The sequence below is a fragment of the Scyliorhinus torazame genome, chromosome 12 (genome assembly GCF_047496885.1).
Source record: "Scyliorhinus torazame isolate Kashiwa2021f chromosome 12, sScyTor2.1, whole genome shotgun sequence".
Taxonomy (NCBI): domain Eukaryota; kingdom Metazoa; phylum Chordata; class Chondrichthyes; order Carcharhiniformes; family Scyliorhinidae; genus Scyliorhinus; species Scyliorhinus torazame.
This window is the reverse complement of record NC_092718.1, coordinates 205,359,163-205,378,129: the sequence shown is the minus strand read 5'-3', so window position 1 is coordinate 205,378,129 and position 18,967 is coordinate 205,359,163. Positions and strand designations below refer to the sequence as shown.

General features: G+C 43.6%; 2 protein-coding genes across 2 annotated transcripts in view; one reads left to right on the top strand and one right to left on the bottom strand.

Annotated features, from left to right (window-relative positions):
* mettl16 (methyltransferase 16, N6-methyladenosine) overlaps positions 1 to 1,332 on the bottom strand; it is a 162,951-nt gene extending 161,619 nt beyond the window's left edge. Inside the window, exon 1 of the mRNA XM_072469756.1 lies at positions 1,260 to 1,332. The gene's annotated coding sequence lies outside the window, so the exon portion shown is untranslated. The remainder of the gene's footprint in view (positions 1 to 1,259) is intronic.
* The window catches only part of LOC140386904 (lissencephaly-1 homolog), a 134,484-nt gene continuing 116,320 nt past the window's right edge, over positions 804 to 18,967 (top strand). The window contains exon 1 of the mRNA XM_072469757.1: positions 804 to 1,085. The gene's annotated coding sequence lies outside the window, so the exon portion shown is untranslated. The remainder of the gene's footprint in view (positions 1,086 to 18,967) is intronic.

The window sequence follows — 18,967 nt, the reverse complement described above, 5'->3', positions numbered from 1 at the left end:
GACAGGGTAGACGCAGGACGTACATAATTCCCTAGTTGGGAAATCAAGAACTTAGGTTGACAGTACAAAAAAGGGGCCTTTAAGGTCTGAGATAAGGAGATAGTTCTTCATTCAAATGTTGTGAATTTTAGGCAGTGTCTACCCCAGAGAGGTGTGGGTGCAGTTGTTGAGCATTCAGCACAGGGACTGGTAGATTTTTGGATACGGAGGAACTAAAGGGCAATGGGGATAGTGCAGGAAATTGGCGTCCAAATAAAAGATCAGCCTTTGATTTTCTTGAATGGCTCCAAGGGCTGAATAGCTTATGCCCTGTTCCTCAATACATTACGCACTCTCTCATGGGAAAAAAAACCGTCGGATATATTCTTCCACTCAGATGCAAGAACACCAAATAGCACTATAAAACGAATGGGAAATAATACAATGTAGAAAAGTTTTTTTCTTGGTGGCACGACTCACACCATTCAAATTAGCTGAAGCGCGCGCGCTCTAACGGCTGTCAGACTCGGCACCGCCCGACTGCGCACGCTCGCTACTATCTCCCCCTCCCCCCGAGGGCCGCGAGAGGACGCTGGCGCCGATCGACAGCGCATGTTCGTCAACAGGCCGGTGGCGTCACTCGAAGTTTCGCCTCTTTGAGTCACGCTCCGGTTCGCTCACTCCCTCCAATACGCAGGCGCCGCGAGGGAGTGGGCGAATCCCGGGCGACTGTTGTGAGAGGGGGGGGGGAAACCAGTGCGCAGGCGCGGAAGGTGGCGCCGTCGGCCGGTCACTTGTGTCGGGAAGGGGGGGGTGGGTTCGCCGGGGAGGAAGACGAGACAGACAGAGAGAGAAAAAACGGACGGATTGATGTGCGCAGCTCGCTCTGCGCAGACTCCACACGGCGGCGTAGAGGGAGAGACGGATCCAGGGCGAGAGAAAAAACAGTTTGAGCGAAGGAGGGTTTTTTTTGTTTGTGTGTGTGGGGGGGCGGCGAGGGAAAGGGCTGTAATTCTGTTTGACAGCCGTTTTAAAAAAAGCACCCTCTGGATTCTCGTCTGAATGGTCGCTATTAGCCCACCGTGTCGAAGGCGACTCTCTTCTGGGTGAGTTGGTGAAGGTTTGGTAATGGCTGAGAGATTGATTAAATACAGCGCTCGGTAGGGAGGGGAGCAAAAGAGACCGGGACTCGGAAGGCTTCCTTTCAGATTGTGGCCGCTGCCTTGCTGTGTGGTAATAAAATGGCGCCCGGCCGTTGGTAAAACATTAAAACGGGGGACCTTCAAATGATCCGGCTCTCTGTCGCTGCCTTTTTTTCTCTCCCTCTACGACCTTTGGGTGTATTTCAAACGCAGTTCCTCAAACACCATAAAGTCGCCGACGTGGCCTCCTAAGAAACGGACATCCATTTTTTCTCTCTCTTTATGTGTCTGTGAGTTTGACCCAATTCCTTTCTATGTCGAATATCGCAGGTTTGTATTTTTTTCTCTCTCTCTCTTTCTCCCCCCCCCCCCCCCCAATCTTGGTGCTGTGGCCGACGCCCGGGGACCAGACACACCAGACCGTAATCCCCACCGTCTCATTTTATTATAATCCTTAAAAGTGTGCGTGATAGAATGGATGGGCATACTTGCAGGTTATGAGCAACACTGATGAGTTTGGGTGGAGTGAGAAGAAACAAGATTTTTTTTTACCGCAGGGTGGATCTTGACTTGTGAGACGCCCAAACGGTGTTATCCAATTATTATCGAAATATATATAATGTATATCATCGCTGAACGCTTAAATTTTGTGTTTTGTGATCTTCAATGTCTGATGCAATATCTAATGATCGTTTTTCCCACCCCCCACTGTTTTAGTTGTCATATTTTCGTGGTCGGTGCAGTGCCATGAGCCACATGCATCCTGCTTTTTGGTGATGCAGGATTAACATTACGACATTTTTTTTTAAACCAGCTTTTTTTTCTCCTTTGCCAGCTCCACTGGGTTCTGCAGAATACTCATCACGAACTCTGCGTGCTTATCAATGCGTTTACAATATGCAGAATTTTAAGTTGAAGCTGATTTTTAATTATTTGAGAGCTGTAAAAGATGGGGGGGGTCGATTTTCCATTCAATATTATATAATATCATAGTGGTTATGTTTTTGGATGCAAATGATAGTTCACCAGGACAAATAATCCCAGCACCATTTCATGTTTGTACAGGTATTATGATCGTATTTACATAATGACCAGCTTGGTGAGAAAGTAGACCCTTTCTGTTGTTAAACAGATCGGTTTCAGAGTTCCAAATATCAGGCCCATGACCAGTTTGACATTTTTGTAACTTGACTATACAGAAGCTCACACTTGACTATGGAGAAGCTCACACGTGATCATGCTTATTATAAAATATATATGTAAATTGCGAAATGTAATTTTAAAATAAATTTAGTATACCCAATTCATTTTTTCCAATTAAGGGGCAATTTAGCGTGGCCAATCCACCTACCCTGCATATCTTTGGATTGTGGGGGCGAAACCCACGCAAGCACAGGGAGAATGTGCAAACTCCACACGGACAGTGACCCAGAGCCAGGATCGAACCTGGGACCTCGGAGCCATGAGGCAACAGCTAACCACTGTGCCACCGTGCTGCCCTAAGAAAAATGTAATTTAAGATGTAAACTTCCACGTAATTGCAGTCAAGGGAAGAAGTATCCATTATTGAACTTGTCCATTTAATTGAAAAGTTAAAAAAATTGGTTTACAAATTATTTAAATATATTTTTTCTATTTAAATATAAAGTAGAACTTTAAACAAAAATGCTGAGTAATTCTCGACTTGAATGGAGCCTCAACTAAGTGTTTTTTTTTTAATACATAGTAGAAAATGCATAGGTGCGTTAGTATCTAAAAAGAAGAGAAATTAATGTTAGCTGACGCAGAAGCTAAATCATTAACCTATCTGCTCTTTATTCCGATCCTGGCTGCACTATGTATTTTGAACATTCCGTTTTAACAATATATATTTTTTTCTCAAATGTTTTTGTTTTTCAAGTCCATAAGTGTAAGGTTTAGAAAAAGTGATACAAAAATCTTAACATGGAAGTCTAGAAATAAGCGCTCAGAAATAATTTTAGTTCAGATAAGCATTCACAACAAAAAGCAGAATGTGGTGGATCCTGAGAATCTGAAATAATGACTGAAATAGTTGGCCGGATCTGTGTAGAGAAAAGCAAAGTTAACATTTCAAGTCTTTCTGATGAAAGGTCACACACAGACCTGAAGTATTGATACTCTCTGCAGATGCTGCTGGAGCTGAACATTTCCAGCATTTTCTGTTTTTAGCCCATCCATCCTGTTACTTCTATTAAATCTGTTTTCTATTAAATCTGTCTTAATTTTGAAAATATTTAATTCGAAGGCTTGCCATATTTTCTATTTAAATCTTTGATTTATTGAACTTGTCAGTCAGTATTGGCCCAATTTCTCCACATGGAAAATAATAGTCCGGTATAATGCCGTGGAAGAATGGTTAGCAGAAGGCAAAAATGCTGTCAAACGTGTAGTCCTATCTATGTTCTGGATACAGATGTTGAACTACATCAATCTCTGAAGAATGCAAGTTGCATTTTTAAGTTTGAATTTTCCTTTACAATGATTCTGCAGCCTTTTGGCATTAAAGTTTAAAATGGCCCACTGTTAGCTAATAGGCCTAATTTTAGCTTGGGGTGCCTGACCAGTATCTTTCTGAAAGCCTGCCAATTCATCAGTACTGTCAACGTTAAGTTTTTCCACCTCTTCAAAACAAAATTACTGTATGTCAGGAAATACTTTTATGCTTCATGTTTGTTGCAAAATACATTTCATAACTTAGTGGATCTGCCAGTTCCTACTGTACTCGATATCAAGTTTAACTGCACTTGTCAGATAATAGAAATTATTGTAAATACTTATGCACTAGGCATGCAGTGAACCATACCTTATATATAGATGCAATCTAATAGCAACATATTGTTCCCTATAACTGTTTCTATTTAAAAATATTTAGTATTTGTTTAATCCTTTCATGGGGCATGGGTATCACTGGCAAGACCAGCATTTGTTGCCCAGCCCAAATTGCCTTTGAACTAAGTGGTTTTCCAGGCCATTTCAGAATCCAGGAAAGAGTCAATGACATTGCTGTGGATCTGGACATGTAGGCTAGACCAGGTAAGGACGACCGATTTCTTTTCCTAAAGGGTGTTAATGAACCTGATAGGTTTTTCAGTCAATCGATGGTAGTTCCATGGCCATCATTACTGAGACTAGATTTTATTTGAATTTAAATTCCAGCTGCTATGGTGGGAGTTGAACCTGTGTCCCCAGAGCATAGCAAGTAACATTTTTACACTTCATTTGAACAATTTCTCGTATCTTGAGTTTTTCATATTTCTTCAGTTACTGCTAGCAATTTGCAGGCCCTTTTCCCCCCTTCAAAATGAAATACTTTATTTTACCTGTTTCAAAATGGGTGCAGAAGGAGAAGTGGGAGACTGACATTTGGCAAAAAATAGAAAACAATTATTGACATATTCAAAAATTATCCATTTACAAATTGGTCATCTTAATTTTACCAGTCTCAACCTGTGACACATAACTAGCCTCTGTACACCATTGGAAATCTTTCATTTGCATTGTTGAGTTTCTGTTGGCACAAAAAAAGCAGTTAAAGGATTTGTATCTTTGGTTCCCTATTTGTTAGAATAGTGTTTGTGTAGTTGACAGATTGACTTTTGTTCGTTCGTAAAGGTATCAGGGGATATGGAACAAAGCTGGGTAATTGGAGTTGAGATACAGATCAGGTTTTATATAATTGAATGACTGAACTGGCTCAAGGGGCTGAATGGCCTACTGCAGTTTTTAGGTTTTCTAGCAATGCATCCAACTGTAAATGATAGTTCAGCTTGCTGCAGGAAAGGGTAATTTATTTGGTGGACAATCTGTTAATGTACGAAACATGAATGACAGTATAATGTTAAAATTACTTGGATACACTGGCACATTTACTAAATATATAAGGCTTACTAAGCATTTCCAGGGACAGATTAGGACTTGAAATTAACACCCATCTGTTATCTAGTCAAGATTGCAGTGTGTTTAAACTATGACGGGCAGCATGACTGATTTGACAGATTGGTAAATGCATTCCATTATCACACATGCTTAATCCATGACACTTCATAAAGATTGCGCACTGTTTCATAAGTCACATTTTGAATTTTTCCCCGTCTAAGTAACCCACTCCAGCTCGCAAACTGTCCGAGATATTGGTGCCCTCCCAATTCTGGCCTTTGCGCATCTCTGATTCCCATCAACCCACCATTGACAACCATCCCTTCATCTGCCTTGGACATAGGTTCTTGGATTCATTCCACATCCCCCATCTTTCATTTTACTCTTTTATAAAAAATAAAAAAAAATCTGTCTTGGTCTTCCTTTGACATGGTGTCAAATTTTTTAAAATTGCCTTGTTATGTGTAATGTTCAAGGTAATATACAAATTGTTGATAGTGGACCAGTGCATTTTCTTAGCCCATACCAAATTGTTGTCAGCTACTTGTCCTGGTGAGATTTTATGTCTTAATTGTGAATCTTGCCAGTTATACCTGGTGCATTCACAGTGTTCACTTTGCCTGAATCCAGAATTGGACTTGAGAACCTGCCTGGGGCTATTCTGTTAAAATGTTATCTCAGGTACCTTTTATCGAACAATTGTCGCAAAGGTTTTCTTTGAAATAATGTGATTTTTTTTTCTTCTTGGATAATCAAAATATTTCCAGTATTTGTTATGTGGGGACAATATGGCTTTAGTACTGTTCCTTACCGTTTCTATTTTCTCTCTTTCCCTGAAGAGATGCACAAATGTTCCCATTCAAAACACTGACACAAAGTTGGACTTGGTGGTTCTGTGTGAATGACTGTAATTACCTAACCTCTGGATAATTGATGCTCCTAGGTGGCTCAATTTGCGATATGGTGTGGTGTCAATATGGCATTATGGGGCACATTTTGCTTACCTATTTTTTGATTTGGAAGTGAAAAGTTGGTATCCGCTTCTGTTCAAGATTGCAAGTTCAGGATGTAATTGTTTATGGCTTTTAGTGAATCAAAATGCATTTGGTTTTTAAAACAAACGTGCAAGATATTGGGTGTGGAACCTTCACGTAACTCCGCACAGAATCTTGAATTAACTAGGTTTGCTGATGCTGAATTTATAACTCTTCTGCTTAATGATCACCTATTGCTCGATTTTCAGCATGTACTTCTGTAGTTCAGAATTTTAGAAATGTTATGCAATGGTCCATTAACAAAGCAAGTTGTCTTACCTGAAGTTAAAAGGGCTACCAAGCCTTAACAATGAATATTTGAATACGTCGTAAAATTAAGATTTGCCAATGATACCAAACTTGGGTGGGAGCAAACAGTGAACGTTGTACGAAACAAATGCAACAACAGGACATGAATGGGCCAACAACTGGCAGATGGAATTTAACACACAAGTTGACAGTAGGGAGAGGGAGGGTGGCAGGCCATTTTGGAGAATTAGGATCTTGGGCTTAATAAATACAGGTATGGTGCAAACAAAAGCAGGGGAGTCATGTTAAACCTGTAAAGCTCTGATTGGAGTATTGTATTCAGTTCTGGTTGTCACACTTTAGGAAGAACGAGGTTCCTTGAGAGGATGCAGAGATTTCCCAGAATGGTTCCATGGCTCTATTTACAATTGAAATGTGAGAGATCTTCAAAACTTCTACTCTATTTCAGTGTTGCAAATGGTTGAAAGGTTGCAAATGCAATAAGACCTCTGGCAAGAAAAGACAAAAGTGATAAAAACAAAGTTGTACTTTCAAATATGGCTCTGAAATGAGTTACCAACTCATTAGAATATTAGGAATTGTTGATAAAATGAATGAGCTTGTAGTCTGTCAGGACATAATGAATATACAAAAGAGAAAATGCTGGAAAATCTCAGCAGGTCTGGCAGCATCTGTACGGAGAGAAAAGAGCTAACGTTTCGAGTCCGATGACTGTCAAAGCTAACAGACAGAGAAAGTTGGAAATATACTCTACATAAGGGATTGGACATCAATTGGCTACTTGAATAGACTAGAAATCAGATTTCTAAACTGTCAATAACTGGAGCTCGATTTTGCACGTTTATTTTTTTTGTACCTTTTGAAAGATGTCGTTTGGATGACATGTTAAACTGAAGTTTAAAGAATATCCTGTGAAAAGTGAATGAGACTCGCTCCTCAATGTTGATGCTACTTTGCTGGCGAAGGTGCTGGCTATGAGAATTGAGGTCTGTGTCCCGGGGGTGATTCATGAGGACCAGACGGGATTTGTGAAGGGTAGGCAGCTAAATACAAATGTGCGGAGGCACCTCAATGTGATTATGATGCCCTCGGTGGAGGGGGAAGCGGAGTTAGTGGCAGCCATGGACGTGGAGAAGGCCTTTGATCGGATGGATAGGAGTATCTTTGGGAAGTGTTGCGGAGGTTTGGGTTCGGGGAGGGGTTCATCAGTTTGGTCAGGCTGCTATATAGAGCCCCGGTGGCGAGTGTGGCTACGAACCGGCGGAGGTTGGAGTACTTTCGGCTGAACCGGGGGACGAGGCAGGGGTGCCCCCTATCCCCCTTGTTGTCTTCACTGGCAATTGAACCGCTGGCCATGGCACTGAGGGAGTCCAGGAAATGGAGGGGATTGGTCCGGGGGGGGGGGGGGGGGGGGGGGAGTGGAACACCGGGTGTCGTTGTATGCCGATGACCTGTTGTATGTTGCGGAACCAGTGGAGGGGATGGCGAAGATCATGCGGATCCTTAGGGAGTTTGGGGACTTTTCGGGGTATAAACTCAACGTAGGGAAGAGTGGGCTCTTTGTGGTGCATTCAGGAAGGGACCAGGGAAGGGGGATAGATGAGCTACCGCTGAAGAGGGCGGAAAGGAGCTTTCGGTACCTCTGGATCCAAGTAGCTAGGAGTTGGGGAGCCCTGCACAAGCTCAATTTGACGCGGTTGGTGGAGCAGATGGAGGAGGATTTTAAAAGGTGGGATATGCTGCCACTCTCACTAGCGGGTAGGGTGCAGTCGGTCAAAATGACGGTCCTCCCGAGGTTTCTCTTTGTGTTCCAGTGCCTTCCCATTTTGATCCCCAAGGCCTTTTTCAAACGGGTAAGCAGGAGCATCATGGGATTTATGTGGGCGAATAAGACCCCGAGGGTGAAGAGGGTGTTTCTGGAGCGTAGCAGGGACAGGGGGGTGCTGGCACTGCCAAATTTGTGTGGCTATTATTGGGCAGCCAATGTCGCGATGATCCGTAAGCGGGTAATGGAGGGAGAGGAGGCAGTGTGGAAGAGGCTAGAGATGGCGTCCTGTGTGGGCACGAGCCTGAGGGCGCTGGTGACCGCACCGCTGCCGCTCTCGCCGATAAGGTACACCACAAGTCCGATGGTGGCGGCGACGCTGAAGATCTGGGGGCAGTGGAGGCGACACGGGGGCTAGGTGGGAGCCTCGGTTTGGTCCCCGATTCGGGAGAACCATCGGTGGATGGGGGGTTTCGGAGCTGGCATCGGGCAGGGATTAGAAGAATGGGGGACCTGTTCATCGATGGGACGTTTGCGAGTCTAGGGACGCTGGGGGAGAAGTTTGGGCTACCCCCGGGAAACGCTTTCAGGTACATGCAAGTGAGGGCGTTTGTGAGGTATCAGGTGAGGGAATTCCCACTGCTTCCGGCACGTGGGATTCAGGACAGGGTGATTTCGGGTGTATGGGTTGGAGAAGGCAAGGTTTTGGCGATTTACCAGGAGCTGCAGGAAGAGGAGGAGGCCTCGGTGGAGGAGTTAAAGGGCAAGTGGGAGGAGGAGCTTGGGGAGGAGATAGATGAGGGTCTGTGGGCTGATGCCCTGAGTAGGGTTAATTCTTTCTCCTCTTGCGCCAGGCTCCGCCTAATACAGTTTAAAGTTACTCACAGAGCGCATATGACAGGGGCGAGGTTGAGTAGGTTCTTTGCGGTGGAGGACAGATGTGAGAGGTGCTCGGGGAGCCCGGCAAATCACGTCCATATGTTCTGGTCGTGCCCGGGTTTTGGAGGGGTTTTGCGAGGACTATCTCCAAGGTGGTGAACGCCTGGGTCAAGCCGAGATGGGGATTAGCATTATTTGGGGTATCGGACGAGCCGGGAGTGCAGGAGGCGAAAGAGGCCGATATTCTGGCCTTTGCGTCCCTGGTAGCCTGGCGGAGGATTTTGCTACTATGGAAAGATGCGAAGCCCCCTAGTGTGGAAGCTTGGATCAATGACATGGCAGGGTTCATCAAGCTGGAGAGAATAAAGTTTGCCTTGCGAGGGTCTGTGCAAGGGTTCCTCAGGCGGTGGCAACCGTTCCTAGAGTATCTTGTGGAGCGTTAGGAGGAGGTCAGCAGCAGCCCGAGGGAGGGGGGGTTTCTTTTGGGGTGGCGTTTGGGTGAAGGTGTTTTTTTTCCCCTATTTGTGTTTTTAAATGTTATATGGGGGGTTATTGTATATGGGGGAAATCCAATGTATAATTGCTGCTTGTTGTGTTCTTGTTTCTTGTTGGGGGTGGGGGGGGGTTTGTTGAAAAATTTGAATAAATATATATTTTTTAAAAAGTGAATGAGAATTGAGATTATCAGTTTTTGTTTGGGAAATAGTATTGATTAAGTAAGTGAAGATGTGCTTGGCGGTGAGCCGAACCATGTGCAAGAACCAATTTAAACTGTTGGGAATGGAGAATTTAAAGCCTTGGCAGCGTGAATTATTTTATAACTGATTAGGTGGTGTTTTGATTAAAGCCAATAATTGTCATGTGAATCTTCTCTCTTGAAGATAATGATCTGCAATGGTGTATAGCTGCAATGGGGTACCACCTAAGTGCTTCTTGCTGCTTGAACCGAGACCAAGATGCTGAGTGTCAATGATGTGCTCAATCATGGAAGCTTTTGAAGTGAGCTTGATACTACCCCCATCTGATACTTACAAACGTCCATTTGAGAGCAATAATCACTGAATATTAATGAGCATTACATGAAACAACTTGAAACTTGCCTGTAAGCTAATTCTCTGCTTTTAAAGTAGGGTGGGTACAGATTGAAACTTTCAGAGGAACAGTTGGTGTTATGACTCTAATTAAATTGGCATAAATTTGGCAGTCTTGACTACTGTCCATAAGTAATGTCAACTAAATACAGGAAACGTGTAGCATGTCATGCTGTAAAGTAATACAGTAATAGAAATCAAGTTGTCTCCATAATTCCTTGCGGTTAATTTTTGATCTGTTAAGTAAAATACATACTGCTTTCACTTTTCCCATCTGCTTTATAAAGAAATAGACCCCCCATTATTGTCGGCAGAGGCCTTGGGGATATGCTCGTTGTCTTAGTTGTTATCTGGGGACATGGTACATGGGGAATATGAGGTGAATATTCTTGTTAAAAGGGTGAAATGTTTGAAACTTTTTTGGCAAAACAAAGCCGTTGAGGAGAGAGGTAAAACCACACACAATTAATGGATCATGTTACAGCATTCAGATCTTTGGCAGTGATTGGGTAGCACGAGTGCTTCTGCAAGCATAGTTTGACTCATTTGTTCGAGTTCTTTGAAGATATATCAAGCCACTTGGATAATGGGTATCCTGTAGATGTGGTATATCTGGACTTCTGGAAGGCATTTGATAAGGATTTTTAAAAATTAATTTTCGGGATGTGGGCGGGGCGTCCTTGGTCTTGAACCACTGCAGTCCCTTGGGTGAAGGTACAGCTACTGCTGTTAGGAAGGGAGTTCCAGGATTTTTCCCCAGCGACAGTGAAGGAACAGCGATTATATTTCCAAGTCAGGGTGGTGAGTGACTTGGAGGGGAACCTCTAGGTGGTAGGGTTTCATGGTATCTGCTGTTCTTGCTCTTCTAGATGGTAGTGGTCATGGGTTTGGAAGGTGCTGCCTTACAGAACCTTGGTGAGTTACTGCAGTGCATCTTGTAGATGGTACGTGGCTGCCACTGTTCGTTGCTGGTGGAGGGTTTGAATGTTTGTGGAAGGAGGAGCAATCAAGCGGGCTACTTTGTCCTGGATGGTGTCGAGCTTCTGGAGTATTGAAACTGTACTCATCCAGGCAAGTGGAGAGTATTCCATTACATTCCTGACATGTGCCTTGTAGATGGTGGACAGGCTTTGTGGGGGAGGGGGGGCAGGAGATATGTTACTTGCCCAAGGATTCCTAGCCTTTGACCTGCCCTGGTAGCCATAGTACTAATATGGCTAGTTCAGTTTTTGATCAATGGTAACCGTCCAAGCCACTCACCACCCTGACTTGGTGATGGGAATGTCATGGGTGATGGTTAGATTCCTCTTGTAGGAGATGGCCATTGCCTGGCGCTTGTGTGGTGTAAATGTAATTTGCCACTTGGCAGCCCAAGCCTGAGGCAAAGGCCAGAACATTAGTCCCCGGCAGATCCAACACCCCAAATATGACCCCAAAGGGACACGGCTTCTGTTCAATTTGTAGAATCATTGACATGGTGCTAAAGGAGACCCAGAAACCCACATGCTGAGGACATGACCAGAACATGTCCACATGATTAGCCGAGCCCCTCCCACAATGCTCATTCTCATCTTCCTGCACGGCAAACAATCTGCTCACCCAAGACCTAGTCAGATGGGCCCTTTGCATTACCTTTAACGGTATCAACCTTAATATCACACACTAAGTCTTGCATTCACCATCCGCAGAGCCTCTCACCACACCCAAACTCTTCCTCCCACTTAGCCATAACCCTCTCCACTGACACTGCCTCCTCTGCCATAATCCTACCATAAATCCCCAAGGTACTCCATCCCTGCCAGTGGTAAAACCCTCTCCAGCAACGAGGAAGGTGGCACCACAGGGGCTGTCAGAAGGATCTTTTTCATGAAATTGCGAATCTGTAAATACCTAAATGTATCCAACTGCAAAATCCCAAATTTCTCCAACTCCAAGCTCGCAAATCGTCCCTCCAAGAACAAATCCCTTCCACCGCTTCTCCCATCCCTTAAATCTGGCATCCAATGTCGTTGGCTCAAACATGTGAATCGCACAAATTGGCGTCAGCTTCAATACCGCCCCCAATTTGAAGTGCTGCCAAAATTGCCCCCCTGTCTTCAATGGTCAGGCCACCACCGGGTTCGCTGAATATTTCCCCGGAGCAAATGGCAGCGAGGCCATCACTAACTAATTAAGGTATAATAAGATGATAAAAGGTACTGACAAAGTAGACGTGAAGAGGATGTATTCTCTTGTGACGCAATCTCGAATGAGAGGTCATAGTTTTAGGATAAGTGGTAGCAGATTTAAAACAGATGAGAAATTACTTCTCTCAAAGGGTCACGAATCTGTGGCATTCGCTAACCCAGAGTGTGGTGGATACTGGGGCATTGAGTAAATTTAAGGAGGAGATTGCTAGATTTTTAATTAGTAATGGGTTGAAGGGTTATAGAGAATCAGCAGGGAAGTGAAGTTGAGGCCGAGGTGAGATCAGCCATGCTCGTATTGAATGCCAGAGTGGGCTCGAGTGATCATAGAATTTACAGTGCAGAAGGAGCCCATCGAGCCCGCACCGGCCCCTGGAAAGATTATCCTACTTGAGCCCACACCTATTGACAAATTCTTCTCCTCGTTCTTATAGTGCACTATCTTGAGTAATTTTCCCCTCCTTTGCTGGATACCAGGACAACAGTAACTGCCCCAAGACATTTGCAGACTGGCTGAGCACTTACTCTGTGTGCCAGAAATGTGAGTTTCAGGTTGCCTGTCTGTATGGATCATTCTCCATGAAGGATTGTGAGACATGAGCAGACCCTGTTTGAATTGTTGGCAGTGCTCAATTTGGCGAAGTGTAAATTAAATAGATTTGACTGTTGAAGCTGCAACGGGCTGAATAGCTCACCTCAAATGGGTACAGTACTGCTGTAGTAATCTTCTTGAGTCTTTAAGTACAGTGTATTTGTAAGAAGTGAATTTTATTCTGTTAATACGCCAGTAATTTACAGATCATTCTTTGAAAATGGTCAGCATTTTAGATCTTTGCTTACAATTAAGAAACACCATTTTTATAAGTGGTCTTAACATCTACACCGCTCCATTAGCTATACCTTTCCAGGTGACTTAGATAATTTACATAAAAGCAAAATACTGCAGATGCTGGAAATCTGAAATACAAACAAAGTGTTGGAAAAATACAGGCTTGGCATCTGTGAAGAGTGAACCTCAATTAACATTTTGAAGATTCATATTCAACTCAAATGTTACAGAATGTCTACAGTGCACCAACCCGCTGAAAGAGCGCACTACCCAGGCTCACGCCGCCGCCCTATTCCTGTAACCCCATCTAACTAAGGGGCTTTGGCCATTTCACCACAGTCACCCAATGTTTGAATCAAATCTGGGTACCTGGTGCTGAGGCAACAGTGCCAGCCACCATGCCTGACTCAGTTATTTACTTCACTATGAAACTGTTAAATGGAAATAAAAGATGATAAAGATAGTTTTTGTAAAAATTTGAAAGAATGTCTCATTTCCAAACTGGTGAAACTGATCAAAATTAAAGGACCGTGGGCGGCACAGTGGTTAGCATCGCTGCCTCACAGCGCTGAGGTCACAGTTTTGATCCTGGCTCTGGGTCACTGTCCTTGTGGAGTATGCACATTCTCCCCATGTTTGCGTGGGTTTCGCCCCCACAATCCAAAGATGTGCAGGTTAGGCGGATTGGCCATGCTAAATTGCCCCTTAATTGGAAAAAATGTATTGGGTGCACTAAATTTTTTTAAAAATTAAAGGACAATGGATTTCCTATATGGCTTACGCACATTTTCCCTGGAACTGCAGAGGTTACACATAAAACATGAAATTTTGTGTAATGACTGGCAAATAAATGGTCCAGCTAATTTTACAAGGGTGAAATGTTTCATTTTCTGCTTAACACTAAGAAAATTGGCAATTCCCTATTGGACAGTATTTTATTTGGTTCAGAAACTGGTTTGCACATGTTTTATTTTTTCTCATCCTGTCTTTTTAACTGACATTCTATGAACACCAGATATATAGGCCCCCTCTAAATAGTCATTCTTGTGAACCAAGGCAATGAAATGTTGATCATTGGACCAAATCAAACGTGTTCTCATCCGATATTGTTGAGCATGCTCTTCAGCAGGAATAATTGGTACTGAGTCATTCACTGATTCCTCTCTTTCTCTCCCCACCCCAGAGGGCAATAGGGCACCAATTATAGTGCCTTACCTACTGACAAGATCAACAATGCAATTTGCAAGGCAGTATAAGGAGATCTTATTAGTTGTTTAAACTCCCAACTATCAATTTAACTTCGGCAGGCCAAATATGCAAGTAAATTAAAATTCCTTAAATCTGACATTTGGTACAAAGCAGCTGGGGAAATTTTCAAATGTCCGGAAAATAGTGCTGTGCTTTGGAGAGGTGTGATGACTTCTGTGTTAACAAGATGCCACTCTGTGTAATTTTCAGTTACTTAAAATTTCTCTTCATACACTGACCTTTTTCACACTTACTGGGAAAATATACCCCAAGAGAGCACAGTAAATTGGATTTTGTATGGTGAATTTGATTCACCGTTCCTGTGACAAAACATTGCTGTCTCTAGTTCTTGTGTCATAAATAAGGGATTCTACTCGTAATTTTGTACCTTAAAACTAGGGTAAAAATCAGTTGCAACTTTTCAGAAGCTAAAGCTCAAAGTAATTTTTTCATAAAAGTAACTAGCTTGAAAATATCAAATATAGTATTGAAAATCACAAGATGGCCAAAAGATGAAAACCCAAATGGACCTTCCATGATGTGAACACTGATATGCAAATTAGCAGGCAGAATGAAATAGAGTTGTGAAATTGTGCCCGAAATTGACCAAAGAATGGGGGCGGCGCACTGGTTAGCACTGCTGCCTCACAGCACTGAGGACCTGGGTTCGATCCTCGTCCTGGTCACTGTGGAGTTTGCACATTCTCCCCGTGTCTGCGTGGGCCTCACCCCCACAACTCAAAGATATGCAAAGTGGGTGGTCATGGTAAATTGCCTCTGTCCATGGTTATACAGGTTAGCTGTGGATGGTGCGGAGTTTGGGCTTGGGTAGGATGTTCTTTCACAGGGTCAGCGCAGACTCAATGAGCCGATTGGTCTCTTTCTGCACTGTAGTAATTCTCCGGCTCTATGTAATTTTATCCGTGGTTCCTTAAGGTTTCTCGCATGGAACTCTCAGCCTTTGATATTTATTTACCCGAGGTTTCCACAGCTGTTCAGCAATCAGCTGGTAGTGATGAGAATTGTCATAATGTAGCTCTGCAACACTGCTAGTTCCCTTTCTGTATCAAAGTTTTCGACTGTGTCTTCAGTAAAAGCAGGAGGCCAGTTTAGCTCCGTTTGATGCACAGCTGTTTTTTAAAATTCATTTTTTCTTTAAAAAAAATAAATTGAGTACTCAATTCAGTTTTCTTTCCAATTAAGGGGAAACTCAGTGTGGCAAATCTATCCACCCTGCACATCTTTGGGTTGTGGGGGTGAGACCCACGCAGACATGGGGAGAATGTGCAAACTCCTCATGGACAGTGAGGTCGGGATCAAATCTGGGTCCTTAGTGCTGTGTGGCAGCAGTGCTAACCACCCTGCACAGCTGGTTTGTGATGTAGAGCAATGCCAAGACCGCGGGTTCACGAGGGCCTGTCTCTCAACCTTGCCCCTCACCTGAGTGGTGTGTCTCAGGTTAAATAACCACCAGTTACCTGCCCCCCCACAAAAGGTAAAGGAGCCTATGGCCATCTGGACTATGGTGACTTTACTTTTCAGTAAAAATTGAAGCAAAAAAATATATTTTTGCACCCTGTAGAGTCAACTGTCACCTAATTAATCCTAATACCAGTGGCCCCACTCAATCCATCACTTTTAATATAATTTGATAATCTTACTATCTTCACTTTCCATATTCAATTCAGAAAATTTTCTTTGCCATTTTGATGCCTTACACTCCAGGCACACCTCTTGATATTGAAACAGTCTTGGTTGTGGGGCAGTCTAGAACCAAGGAACACGGTTTTAGAAATTAAGAGACTCCCTTTTTTAAAAATTCTATTTTACAGGATGTGGGCTTCCCTAGGCCAGCATTTGTTGCCCATCCCTGATTTCTCTTGAGAAGGTGATGGTGATGTGGCTTCTTGAATTGCTGCAGTCCATATGATGTCGGTACATCTACTGTGCTATTAGGGAGGGAGTTCCAGGATTTTGACCAAGCGACAGGAAAGGAACAGTGATATATTTCCATGTCAGAATGGTGTGGTGATGTTCCTATGTATCTGCTGCCCTTGTTCTTCTGGATGATAGCCATCATAAGCTTGGAAGATGCTGCCTAAGGAGCCTTGTAAAGTTTCTGTGGTGCATCTTGTAGATGGTACACACTGCTGCCACTGTGCTTCAGTGGTGAAGAGAGTGAAAGTTTGTGGAAGGGGTGCCAATCAAGAGACTGCTTTGTCCTGGAAAGTGTAAAGTTTCTTAAGTGTTGTGGGAGCTGCATTCATCCAGGCAATTGGCGAGTATTCCATCACACTACTGATTTGTGCTTTATTGGTGGTGGACAGGCTTTGGGGAGTCACGAGGTGAGTTACTGGCCGCAGGATTCATATCCTCTGATTTGCTCTTGGAGCCACAGTATTTATATGGCTAGTTCAGTTTCTGATCAATGGTCACTCCCATGACGTTGATAGTGGGGGATTCAATGATAATGCTGTTGAGATGCCATGGTTTGATTCTCTCTTATAGAGGATGGTCATTGCCTGGTATTTGTGTGGTGTGAATGCAACTTGCCACTTGTCAGCCCAAGCCTGGATATTGTCCAGGCCTGCCTGCATTTGGACATGGACTGCTTCATTATCTGAAGAGTCACGAATGGCGTTGAGCATTGTGCAATCATCAGCGTACATCCCCACTTCTGACCTTTTGTTGGAAGGAAGGTCATTGATGAAGCAGTGGAAGATGGTTGGGCTGAGGACACCACCCTGAGAATCTCCTGTAGTGATGTCCTGGGACTGAGATGACACATTCTACAACCACAACCATCTATCTTCCTTTGTGCTGGGTATGACCCCAACCAGTTGAGAGTTCTGCCCCTTATTCCCATTGATTCCATCTTTGCTCGAGCTCCTTGGTGCCACACTCTATCGAATACTGCCTTGCTGTCAAGGGCAGTCACTCTTGCTTCATCTTTGGAGTTCAGCTCTTTTGTCCAGGTTTGAGCCAAGTCTCCAATAAGGTTAGAAGCTGACTGACCCTGCTGGAACTCAAACTGAGTGTCAGTGAGCAGATTATTGCTAAGTGCAGCTTGAAAATACTGTTAACCCCATCCATCAATTTACTGAAGATTGAGAGTAGACTGATGAAGTGGTAATAGGCCGGGTTGGATTTGTCCTGCCTTTTGTGTACTGGACATACCTGGGCTATGTTCCACATTGCCAGGTAGATGCTAGTGTTGTAGCTGTACTGGAACAGCCTGGCTAGGGGTGCGGCAACGTCTGGGGCACAAGTCCTCAATACTATTGCCAGAATATTGTTAGGGCCCATGGCCTTTGCAGTATCTAGTGCCTTCAGCCGTTTCTGGATATGTGGGGTAAATCGAATTGGCTGAAGATTGGCAACCGTGATGCTGGGGACCTCTGACGGAGAGTAAGATGGATTGTCTAACTTGGCACTTGTGGCTGGAGATTATTGCGAATGCTTCAGCTGTGTCTTTTGCACAGATGTGCTGGGCTCCTCCATTATTGAGGATGGGGATATTTGTGGAGCTTCCTCCAGTGTGTTGTTTAATTGTCCACCTTCACAACTGGATAGGCCAGGACTGCAGAGCTTAGATCTGATCTGTTGGTTGTGGGATCGCTTGGCTCTGTCAACAACTTGCTGCTTAGGTTGTTTGACATGCAAGTTGTCCTATGTTGTAGCTTCACCAGGTTGGTACCCCATTTTTAAGTATAACTGGTACTGCTCCTGCACTCTGCATTGAGCCAGGGTTGATCCTCCGGTTTGGTGGTAATAACAAACTGAATTTTTTAGAAGAAAATATTTTGGGATAGAAAAAAAGCCCATAGGTAATTCAGCCCTTCGAGCCTGCTCAGCCATTCAGTGTGATGTCAATGCCAAACTCTCTCATTCTCTCATATATAATATATATTGCCTAAATATACACATGTATAGGGATACAGTATACAAGTAATTTGAATCATGACGTGATAAGTGAACAGGTGATTTTTCAGCCGATGGTTCACAAATATTTTCCATGAATGGGGATTTTGTGTTTCATGCCTGGGTCTGTTGTAGATTAATTTATAGAAATTACCCTAATTTGTCAACAACTTCATCATTGTCATCATACAATTTGTATGATAGAAGGCAAATTAGATGGACTTTAGTCTTTTTCATCTAATATTCCAATATCTAGCTCCCGAAAACATTTGAACACCAGGATGGGAGTTTAAAATTTGTGGTTCAGCAATCTGCAACTCGTACATAGGAAAATGAAAAGTGGAATTATAGTTTTTAATGATAATTATCTTTATTGTCACAAGTAGGCTTACATTAACACTGCAATTAAGTTACTGTGGAAAAACCCCATGTCTAGGAAACCCACACAGTCACGGGGAGAACGTGCAGACTCTGCACAGACCGGGAAGCAAACCTGGGACCCTGGTGCTGTGAAGCAACAGTGCTAACCACTGTGCTACCGTGCCATAAATACATAGAAGATAGGAGCAGGAGGAGGCCTTTTGGCCCTTCGAGCCTGCTCCGCCATTCATCACGATCATGGCCGATCATCCAATTCAATAGCCTAATCCTGCTTTCTCCCCATAGCCTTTGATCCCATTCTCCCAAGTGCCATATCTAGCCGCCTCTTGAATACATTCAAAGTTT